This window comes from Lemur catta, chromosome X (genome assembly GCF_020740605.2).
Source record: "Lemur catta isolate mLemCat1 chromosome X, mLemCat1.pri, whole genome shotgun sequence".
Classification (NCBI taxonomy): Eukaryota; Metazoa; Chordata; class Mammalia; order Primates; family Lemuridae; genus Lemur; species Lemur catta.
In genome coordinates, this window is record NC_059155.1 from 42,676,030 (window position 1) to 42,687,595 (window position 11,566).

Here is an 11,566-nt window from a genome sequence, read left to right on the forward strand (position 1 = left end):
CACAGTGGGCCTGCAGGCCATAGAACAATATATTGTTCCTTTTGTTTGTCGCGCTCAAGTACGTTATGTTATATTTGAATTTTATTTAAGAATAGTACTGGGGACATTATACACTATATGTTGTAGAAGGGGAATGGCATCTGATAGCGGTAGAGCCAACTGACCCATGTGCTGTTTCTAGCAGAGGAGAAATATGAAAGAACTGTGGCGAAATCCTAGGGTTGGGGAACGACACAGAGACAAAAACTCTGGTCTAGTCCTAGCTGCCTTCGATACTTCATTTGAGTCAGTTACAAAGATCCCAAACTTTTTTCTCACCTGTTGCTCTGGCATCTCAAGTTTTTTTTGTACGTCTTCTATCAGTGACACAAGTCCTACTCTATTCTCTGTCGGTTTTCCCTCACCCAGGTCTCTATCTCCGTGGGCAGGTTGGGTAGGAACTGCTCCTATACCAGCAGCTCCAGGATTTGCTCCTGAGAGAGCATCTTTGGCTTCAGCCACTGACAGCAAAACTCCCAGAGTTTGTTGAAAGCCTCATGTGGTCCGGCTGCTTCTCGGTACTGGAACTTCCCGATGCACTGACGGAAGACTTCACAACCAGTATCATACTCTTGAAACACGCAGCACTGATTTAGTCAAGGAGGCATGGATTGCACAACCTAGTTTCTCAGCCATCACCCACTTCTAGCAGTTTACAGTTTATCTGGGGCCTGAAGTCTCAGATTCTAATTTGTTTCGCTGTAAACATCGGGTGAGAGGGAACCACCTATAACTGAGGACAGGAAATCATGAGAAAGGATATCATCAGTGGTGACAAGAGTGAATGCTTACCAGCCTTAACTAACTAACTTTTTACCAAAGTCTCAAAGAAGCAGTTTATAATCTTTTTCGCATTTTAGAGAATCTAATGAAAGATACGTTGTTACCTACTATGGGCCCTTAGGATTTGGATGCAATGGAAATTGACAAGAGGCCGAGCAAGTTTACCCAGACAAGACTTTATTGGGGCTTATGCTGGAGCGCAAGGGAGTTGGCATAGGAGAAAAACATTCCTGCCTGGTTCCCTGAAGGGAGTTAAGGGAGAGTTTTAAAGAGGTTTGGGTGGGAAAAGGGTGATGTGTATGTGTGTAGAGGTGGAGATTTTCTTGCATGGTGTAGTTCTATCACCCATTTCTTCATGTGTCCTATGTCTCATTAGCAAGTTAAATCTCTACTCCTGAGCATTATTTTTAGCGTTAGAGTGAGAATATAATGAGGAAAAAGTCAAGGTAATATCAATAGGGGGCTCTATTCTGGCTTGAGGCAGTTAGATCCGGATAGGTCTGATTTCTTTGCAGTCAGGTGCCTTATCAGCTTCTGTCAGTGTCTCGTTTTAGTGGTCCTGAAATACGTTACTCACAAACAGATACTTTATTTAGCCCTTCCCTTATATGGGTATGGGCTGAATTCTGGAAGTTAGGAAACTATTTGTTTTAGCTCTTGTGTAGTTAATTACACAAGGCTATGTTGACTTCCATGTTCAGGGATGAGGGGCCCGAGTTTTGTCCCTATGCTGTCACTTTCGCCCCTGAGAGATTTAATGCTCCTTACTCTTAAGGAGCAGGGCCAAAAGTCTCATCTTGAGAACTGCTACCTACTCAATAGGGTTGTCATCTCTATCCTTTGGGAGGTGGCAAAAATCTCTCTCTGACTGAGCTTATGATATATAGGGACTGAGATTTTTAACAGATGTTATAGGTTGGATTCCCTGTGTCACCATCAGTTTGATATAGAACGGTTGGATCCCGGAAATCACTAATTGTACTAAGAGAATAAAAATCAGGGACTAAAAGTGACAATAACAGGATGACGACTATTGGTCTCAGTAATGGTAGGAAATAGGGAATGGAAGCGAGATAACTTTTAATGGAGTCCCATATCTTTTGAGCAGTGAGGCTATGAAAATTGAGTAGCCATGTAACTTGCTCTGGAATCTTATTTGTATTTTTTAAAAAATCTGTCCATTAGTGCTTACATATATGCAGCAGAAAGTATTTTTCACAGCACAAACCCTACACTGTTCGGTCAATAAATAATCTAGGCTATTTGGCTATGTAGTGTAAATTTGGCTGAGGAATCTAAGGATTTTTGGAGGAGCTGGAAATCATGTCCAATTTACCTGGCTAGTATTGTAAGGGAAGCAGTAAGATTGTGGACAGTTATGGTATTATAGATAACTCCCCTGCCAGGCTGAGGAGCAAGCCAACCAGAACAACTACCCCTGTTACTATTAATCCAACTGAAACAGGACCCACAACATTCACCTCTCACAAAAATCAAATCAGAGTGGATAACAGATTTCAACCTTAAATGGGAAATGATTAGAATTCTAAAGGAAACGTAGGAAAGACTCGTACAGACATTGGTGTAGGCAAAGAATTTATGAAGAAAACCCCTAAAGCAATCACAGCAACAAGAAAAATAAAGGAATGGGACTTGATTAAATTAAAAAGCTTCTGCACAGCCAAAGAAACAGTCATGAAAATAAACAGACAGCCTACAGAATGGGAAAAAATTTTCGCATACTACACATCAGATAAAGGACTGACAACAAGAATCTGTTTAGAACTCAGGAAAATCAGCAAGAAAAAATCAAGCAACTCTATCAAAAAGTGGGCAAATGACATGAATAGAAATTTTTCAAAAGAAGATCTAAGAATGACTAACAAACATATGAAAAAATGCTCAACATCCCTAATCATCAGGGAAATGCAAATCAAAACCACAATGAGATATCACTTAACTCCAGTGAGAATGCCCTTTATCAAAAAGTCCCAAAACAACACATGTTGGCGTGGATGTGGAGAGACAGGAACACTCATACACTGCTGGTGGGACTGCAAAATAGTGCAACCCCTGTGGAAAGCATTATGGAGATACCTTAAACAGATTCAAGTAGACCTACCATTCGATCCAGCAATCCCATTATTGGGCATATACCCAGAAGAATAAAAGTCATTCTATAACAAAGACACCTGTACCCGATTGTTTATAGCAGCACAATTCACAATTGCAAAGATGTGCAAACAACCCAAATGCCCATCAATCCACTAATGAATTAGTAAACTGTGGTATATGTACACCATGGAGTATTACTCAGCTATAAGAAATAACAGTGATACAACATCTCTTTGGTTCTCCTGGAGAAAATTGGAACCCATTATACTAAGTGAAGTATCCAAAGAATGGAAAAACAAGCATCACATGTACTCACCAGAAAATTGATTTCCCTGATCATCACCTAAATGCACATCGGGGAAGGGTACCAATTGGATATCAGACTGAGACGAAGGGTGGGGGGAGGGGATGGGTCTATGCCTACATGATGAGTGCGGTTGCGCACCGTCTGGGGAATGGTCATGCTTAAGGGTGCTGACTCGGGGAGGTGGGGGGGTGGGCGGAGGGGATGGAGGTATGACTACATGGTGAGTGCCAGGCACACTGTCTGGAGAATGGACACGCTTGAGGTTCTGACTCAGGGGGATGGGTGGGACACGGACAATGTATATAACCTGAGCTTTTGTACCCTCATGAAGAGCTGAAATTTAAAAAATAAAATAAAATAAAAAGTGTTTTGTTTTAATTGTAGCCAACTTTATCACATATAAAATTCCTTCATAAATTTCTTTTCAGAAACCATATCACAACTTACTCAAATCATCTATGTAAAAAAAATTTGGACTTTCTGCTTTGTCTTAAATTTTTCCTGTCCTAAATAATCAGTCATTTTATTTTAGGACAAAAATCTACTATACAAGATTCCTTTTCATACAAAATTATTCTCTTTGCTTTTTAACCTTCCTTATTAAGAATACATCTTCATATTTATACCTTTCTTTACATCTTTCCCCTATTTATTATTAATAGTTGCTTTTTACCTTTCTTGTGAATAACTTTTAAATAACCTTTGAATTAGACAAAATTATTCTATTTCTCAATAAGAACCCATTTTATGTCTCTTTTATAATTTTTTTCTTCTTTTTTCTAGAAATTTTTAGATTTATTATGTTTTTCATTCCTTTTATTGGTTCCGTACTGATTTCGCTTTTCCAGCTAAAAGAAATCCGATCTTTCTTATAATCTTTCCAGAATGGGAATAAAAGAGTTTTCTACTCACATTTTTTTTTATGTCAGCTCATTATGGGGGTACATAAGTTCAGGTTATATATATTGTCCATGTCCAGCCCATCCCCCTGAGTCAGAGCCTCAAGCGTGTCCATTCTCCAGACAGTGTGCCTGGCACTCACCATGTAGTCACAGTTCCATCACTGCCCCCCACCCCCACCTCCCTGAGTCAGCACCTTCAAGCATGACCATTCCCCAGACGGTGTGCAATGCACTCATCATGTAGGCATACACCCATCCCTTCCCCCCACCCTTCGTCTCAGTCTGATATCCAATTGGTATCCTTCCCCGATGTGCATTTAGGTGATGATCAGGGAAATCAATTTTCTGGTGAGTACATGTGATGCTTGTTTTTCCATTCTTTGGATACTTCACTTAGTATAATGGGTTCCAATTTTCTCCAGGAGAACCAAAGAGATGTTGTATCACTGTTATTTCTTATAGCTGAGTAATACTCCATGGTGTACATATACCACAGTTTACTAATTCATTAGTGGATTGATGGGCATTTGGGTTGTTTCCACATCTTTGCAATTGTGAATTGTGCTGCTATAAACATTTGGGTACAGGTGTCTTTGTTATAGAATGACTTTTATTCTTCTGGGTATATGCCCAATAATGGGATTGCTGGATCGAATGGTAGGTCTACTTGAATCTGTTTAAGGTATCTCCATAATGCTTTCCACAGGGGTTGCACTATTTTGCAGTCCCACCAGCAGTGTATGAGTGTTCCTGTCTCTCCACATCCACGCCAACATGTGTTGTTTTGGGACTTTTTGATAAAGGGCATTCTCACTGGAGTTAAGTGATATCTCATTGTGGTTTTAATTTGCATTTCCCTGATGATTAGGGATGTTGAGCATTTTTTCATATGTTTGTTAGCCATTCTTAGATCTTCTTTTGAAAAGTTTCTATTCATGTCATTTGCCCACTTTTTGATAGGGTTGTTTGATTTTTTCTTGCTGATTTTCCTGAGTTCTAAATAGATTCTTGTTATCAATCTTTTATTTGATGTGTAGTATGTGAAAATTTTTTCCCATTCTGTAGGCTGTCTGTTTATTTTCATGACTGTTTCTTTGGCTGTGCAGAAGCTTTTTAATTTAATCAGGTCCCTTTTGTTTATTTTTGTTGTTGCTGTGATTGCCTTAAGGGTTTCTTAATTTCTAAAACTAGCCTAGATGGAATGATTGCTTGATCTAGGAAGTTGGCATAACGGGCATTTATAGCATTCTGAACAGGGATCTCTCTCCTAAGAACCTAAGAACTCTGATCATTTTGCAGTAAAATTCCATATACCTGATTAGACTATAGAATTCCTTGTACAAAGACACAAGGAAGTTCACAGAGAACTGTTTACAATATTTAGAAATTGAAACCAATGAAAAAATGTAATTAATTTAGGATGGTTAAATCATTATGAAGCATTCATCTTCATGAGTTCTTCATGGTCATTTAAAATTGAAATATGTCTGCAATTACAGATCTGGTTGCATAGTATGATGCAATATGCATTTAAACAACACTATGTTCATATGTATATACATAAATATGTATGTTCATATGTATATACATAAATGCAATAAACACATGTGTCTATAAAATAGTTCTGCAGGAATAAAGGGAATATTCATATTTGTATATATCGGCTCTTTTTTTCTTTAACAATGAACATGTATGTTTAAATTTTTAAAAGGGAGGCCCATGCTCTTGACTCCAGCGATCTTGCACATTCTGTTCTATCCCAAATCTTCATTCACCCAAACCCTCAAGCCTTTCTCTGCACAGAAGGATCTCCAGGGACTGGAAAGCATTTTCTCCATGTCTCAGCCCTGACAGAGAATCAACGTCAGCAGATCCTTTCTGGTATGTGGAACCCTGTGGTTCCACACTCCAGTTACCTCAATATGTACAGAATGATACTAAGGCTTAGTCTCCTATTGCCCTGTCTACACTAGGGCACATAGGACCACACTCACCCCAGGTGCCCACAGAGGTGATGGCAGGACCGTAGTCCTATCCTACAAAGGCTGAGCTGAGGAGGGACCCAGCTCAGGCAGAACTGTGGGGACCTGAAGAATCCTGCACGTGGCCTGGTCCCCTGGGCATGTAGCTAGGAGAGAGGGTGCACCTGTCCCATGGCAGCGCTGCCTCCTACCCCTTTCTTCTTCACTTTTTGTGGCTTCTCAGCACCTGCTCCTTCTGTGCTTTCACCTCTATAGTCCCCACCTGCGAAGTGTTGTGTGTGTGTGCTCGCATGCGGGGGTGTGGATAGGAAAATGGCTCCATGTGGAGAGGGAGGGAGCAGCAATCCCTGAAAATCACAGAACCTCTCATTTGCAAAACAAACCTGATGGGTACGTGTAGCCAAGGCCCAGGAAGCTGGAGCCCTCCCTAATACTCTGGACTCTGTCCACCTCCTGTGGTCTGGACCAATTCCTCTCTTTCTCTGGGCCTCAGTTTCCAATTGTAGAATGAGAAGTTGGAGGCAGAACTGCATAAGCACATGCTCACTGAGAATACAGTTTCGTTCTATTAAAAACAAATTCTTTGATAAACTTTATGTATAGAATCACATATATTGACTACAATTATTACTCCTGATAGCCTAAATTTTGGTGAAAGCCCAAGAAGCAGGGAATCTTGAATTGTCTCTCATATATTAGTATTTCATAGACAACAATAATTTCTATAATTTTTAGAAAACATATTTCTTTATAACCTAATTTTTTGTTAATTGGAAATGGCCCAGATATTTAATGTGTATTATTTAATTTAACAAAACTTTAAGATTTTAAGTGACATGAAAAATTTACCTACAAATATTAACCTCATTTAAAATTTACTCAATTTATTTTTAGCAGTTTATCTAGATTACTTATGAAAATTAAGCTCTCAGACAAAGCTAGTCGTCAATTTATATCCCTGTTAACCATTTTTGAAGCCTGTGGATATTACATATTCACTTAAGCAAGAACCTTAAAGTTAAACACATAGGTATTTTTTCTGATAACTAAGAAGATTCAACTGTTTTCATTAAACCATCAATATTAAATTAGTCTTAATTATAAAAAAATCACACAAACACAGATCATTTTGTTTTTTGGATGGGTTTATAGTTTTATAGCCTTTGTGTTAAACCCTGTCGCCTTAAAACATGTAGCAGAGGCAAGATATTAAAATGATGAGTAAACCCAGGGAAAAATATATGCTGACAATTTTGGAGATATTTTTATTTTACCAATAATTTTTTTTAAAAAACAGTTTGTTTATTAAAGATTTACTACATTCACAAGAACCTGAAAAGTATTTAGACTTGTTTATTTAATTTGTGAGCATGCCTTTGTAAGCCAATTTGGTATCATGTAGACACAACACATAATATATATGTGTACATACACATTAACACATTTAAACACATATACATATACATACACACAAAGATCTAATAGTTTTTACCTCTGAATTATACTCATGAGATAACAACATAAACTCACCAGTTTGTAAAAAATGGTTGGATCCTAATTGTTTCTGACAAAATTGGAACTTGTTCACATAGCTAAACTTTAATTTCCCCTATAGGCAATGTAATGAAAGCTATAGACCAAACTTTTGGATAAAGCAACTTCCATAGCATTTTGAGTTAAAAAAAGGCTCTTTTACCATTTTTTTCTTTGTTTTTAAATGAGTATTCAATGTTTACATTGTAGCTAGATCTGGCTGCTCTGAGTATTAATAACTTTGAATTAATGATACAACAGATAGGTGACCTTTATCTCAACATGAGTAACTTAGCAATTGTAGATTCAAAGTAGACAGGAAAGAAAAGAGATAGACTCTGTGATGGCAGATTGAGCATTTAAACTCTGAATTTTTATTGATGTACAAAAGAGAAAACGGATCAGGCCAAGATTTACACTGAGATTGCACTCAGCTCTGTTGATCCTTTTTTCACAAAATCAACAGGACTACAAGCTTGAACAGACAAGCAATAAAAATGGTCACAGGCCTCTCTTCCTTACAATGTGTGACAGAGGGAGGTAAAGAAATAAGTGGTTTAAAAAAAGTTACAGAATCGAGAGCCAGGGTGCCAGAAAGAGTTTCTCTACAAGAGGCCAGGAGAGAGGTGCAATCCTTCCCCTGCCTGCCAGGTTGATAAGTCCCAGGGAGTCAATCATTTCAATCTGTCCCACATGGATGCCTATTAAAGTGACTGAAACCAGAAAAACCAGGAGTTGGCTGTATGAATGCATCCCTCATGGATGTCATTGAAGGGGACTCAAACAAGAAAAACTAGGAGTGGGCCATTTCAATCCATCACTCATTCATGTTTATTAAGGCAACTCAAAGAAGAAAAACTAAGAGAAGGTGAGGAAAGGAAAAGGGGCACCAGAAGGAACAAAAGAAGATAGAAAGAAAACGATGGGAAAGGAAAACACTGTCTGGGAGGAAGTGAGGGACCCCAGGAGACAAGAGGAAGACTTACCAGTCATGGTGACACTGAATCAAAGGTTTAGGTGGCTGCTTATCAGGCACGAGGGGATGCTATCTGGCAGTCCAGCTGACCTCCAGCCCTAAGGGGAAGGGAAATGTTTCCCTAATCCTGTGGGCCCTTCTGGGATGCCACAAAATATGTTACCAACCATGGGTTCTTAGGCTCGCTAGGCAATGGAAATTGATGAGAGGCCAAGCAAGTTTTCCCAGACAAGGCTTTATTGGGACCCATGCTTTAGCACAAGGGAATCAGCACAGGAGGAAGAATTTCAGGCTGTCTGTCTGAGGGGTGTTAAGGGAGAGTTTAAAGTGGCTTGGGTGGGAAAGAGGTGATGTGTACGCATGTAGAGGTGGAGATTTTTTGCACTGATTAGTTCTATTACATGCTTCTTCATGCATTCTATGTCTCATTATCATGGTAAACCTCTAATATGAGCATGATTTTTAGCATGAAAATGGAATTATAATGAGGAAAAACTCAAGGAAATGTCAGTATGGTTGTCTATTCTGACTTGAGGCAGTTGGGTCTGGATAGGTCTGGTTTCTTTGCAGTCGAGTACTTTACCAGCTTGTCAATGTCTTGCTTTAGTGGTCTTGAAAAACATGACCCACAAGACAGATAGTGTAGCCCTTCCCTTATATGATTATGGGTTAAATTCCAGAGGTTAGGAAACTATTTTTTAGCTCCTTGTAGTTAACTAGGCCTAGTTAATTTCACTGTCATGGTTAGGGGACAGGGGCCTAAGTCTTGTCCCTATGTTGTCTCGGACTCACTACCTAGAAAAATACACATACACATCCAATTTGGCATGCAACTTCCAGAAGGTTTACAAAATGTCCACACCCATCTGCAGGCCCTCTAGAACTGTGCAGTCCAATATGGTAGCCAATAGTACCATGTGACCATTTAAGTCAAAACTAATTAGACTTAAAAAAATTCACCTCCTAACCACATCGTATCTAATCTTAACCTCAGAACTGCAATACACCATTTTTTTTCCTTGTTCAAATTTTCTTACTGGTTTTCAGAAACAATTTGCTTAGACATTATGTAGAAACACTCCTTAACTCAGCTTTTATGGTTTAGCACAGAACGAAAGAGATATTTAGAACTGGAAGAGGAAAGTTGGTGAATGTGGTTAGTGGTGGAACTTGTGTGTCCAAATTCTGAAGAAGTTGTTCTGAACAGCCTCCACCTGTGTGCAATGCCAGAGACACTAGTTCATCTCCAGCAAATATGACAGGACATGCATCTGAGAACCAAGAGGCAAATGGCACGCCTATAGGGGAAAGAGTGTGAACGAGAGTGATGACAGAACTAATACCAAGATGATGTAAAATTCCTTGCCATGTAGATACACCAATCAATAAATAAATAAATAAATAAATAAATAAATAAATAAATAAATAAATAAATAAAATATAAAGCTACATCCTGGATGGTCCTGGAAGTCACTGAAAGGCAAATACCACATGGTCTCACTTACATGTGAAATCTAAAAACTTTGACCTCCTAAAAGCAGAAAATAGAATATTGGTTGCCAGGGGCTGCTGTGGGGAGAATGTTGGGGAGATGCTGATCAAAGGATATAAAATTTCAGTTCGACAGGAGGAAAAAGTTCAAGAGATCTATTGTTCAGCATGGTGAAGACAGTTAATAACAATGTATTGTTCTCTTGACAATTGCTAGGGCAGAAGACTGGAAGTATTTTCACCACAAAAGAAAGACAACTATGTGAGGTAATACAATGTTAATTAGCTTGCGTTAGCCATTTCGTGCCGTCTGTGAGTTTCAAAACATCATGTTGTACATGATTAAAATATACATTTTTATTTGGCAATTAACAAATTGATTCATCAAAACATCAAGCTATTTCTCACTGTCTCTTGTAGTCTATAACCACCTCTCCCTCTTCCTGACTCTGTTAACAAACCCACAAGGCTGGGCAGGGGTGGGTGGGTGGGTTCAATGTTGCCTGCTGCACAGAAGGCCAGTTACTGAGACAGGGAGGATTGTTAAGGAGGAAAGGATTGATTAACTGGATGTGTCAAATGGGAGGGGGAGGTTATGAATGGCCTCAAATCTACCTGTCTGACCAACAGTGTCAGGGTGGTTTTCTGCAGCTGAAATGAGTAATGAATGAGGGGTACAAGCACCATTGTATGTTTGCAGTGGAGTGCAGGGCATGACAGCACACTGAGAAATCATGCTAGCACATATATCCCATGATCAAAAAATGGTGGAAAATTCCCTCCTAGGGTAAGGATTTTAGTATTATAACAAGCTAGGGGTTAATATCAGTCGGACTTTCAGCCTTGGGCAAGACTCAGTGGGTCTCTGGGCATGGTCTGTGATGGAGTATTCTTATTATTTCTTCTCCAGACAAACAGGTGGTGTAAGTCTTCCTAGGAGGTTCTGCTGCTCCTGGGAAAGAAACTCCAAAATGTATGCATCAGTGTAACACAAAGTTACAAAGTTCTGGTTAGCAAATCTTACCGAGAGTTCTGTTTTCTGCCCATTTTGAAACTGTGGCTGCTAAACTGCCAGGACTGAGATAATTCTCACTGTCAAGGTCACTTAGAGCTGACAGCCCTAGCCATAATGTGAACATCAAAAACTCATCTCAAATATGAGGAAACTAATAATATTATCGAAAACCATTTTGCTACTTATGGAGCCGGTTACAACTCCTTTGTTGCTGTCAGTTGCTGAGTGTAATGTTCAGATGTCAGGTTTCTTCACAATAGTTGGGTGTGTGTGTGTGTGTGTGTGTGTGTGTGTGTATCTTCAAAGACTTTTTTTCTTAGGAAATTATGGGGTTATAATTCTTTGGTGGCTTACTCCTCTTCACTCTCCTCAGCCATTTCATACAATGCTGACCTGAAATTCCATGTGTGGCCTTAATGGCTC

The 11,566-nt window shown here is 39.2% G+C and overlaps 1 pseudogene; it reads right to left on the reverse strand.

The window, feature by feature from the left end:
• LOC123628219 overlaps positions 1–675 on the reverse strand; it is an 84,353-nt pseudogene extending 83,678 nt beyond the window's left edge.
• Positions 676–11,566: the final 10,891 nt, after the last annotated feature.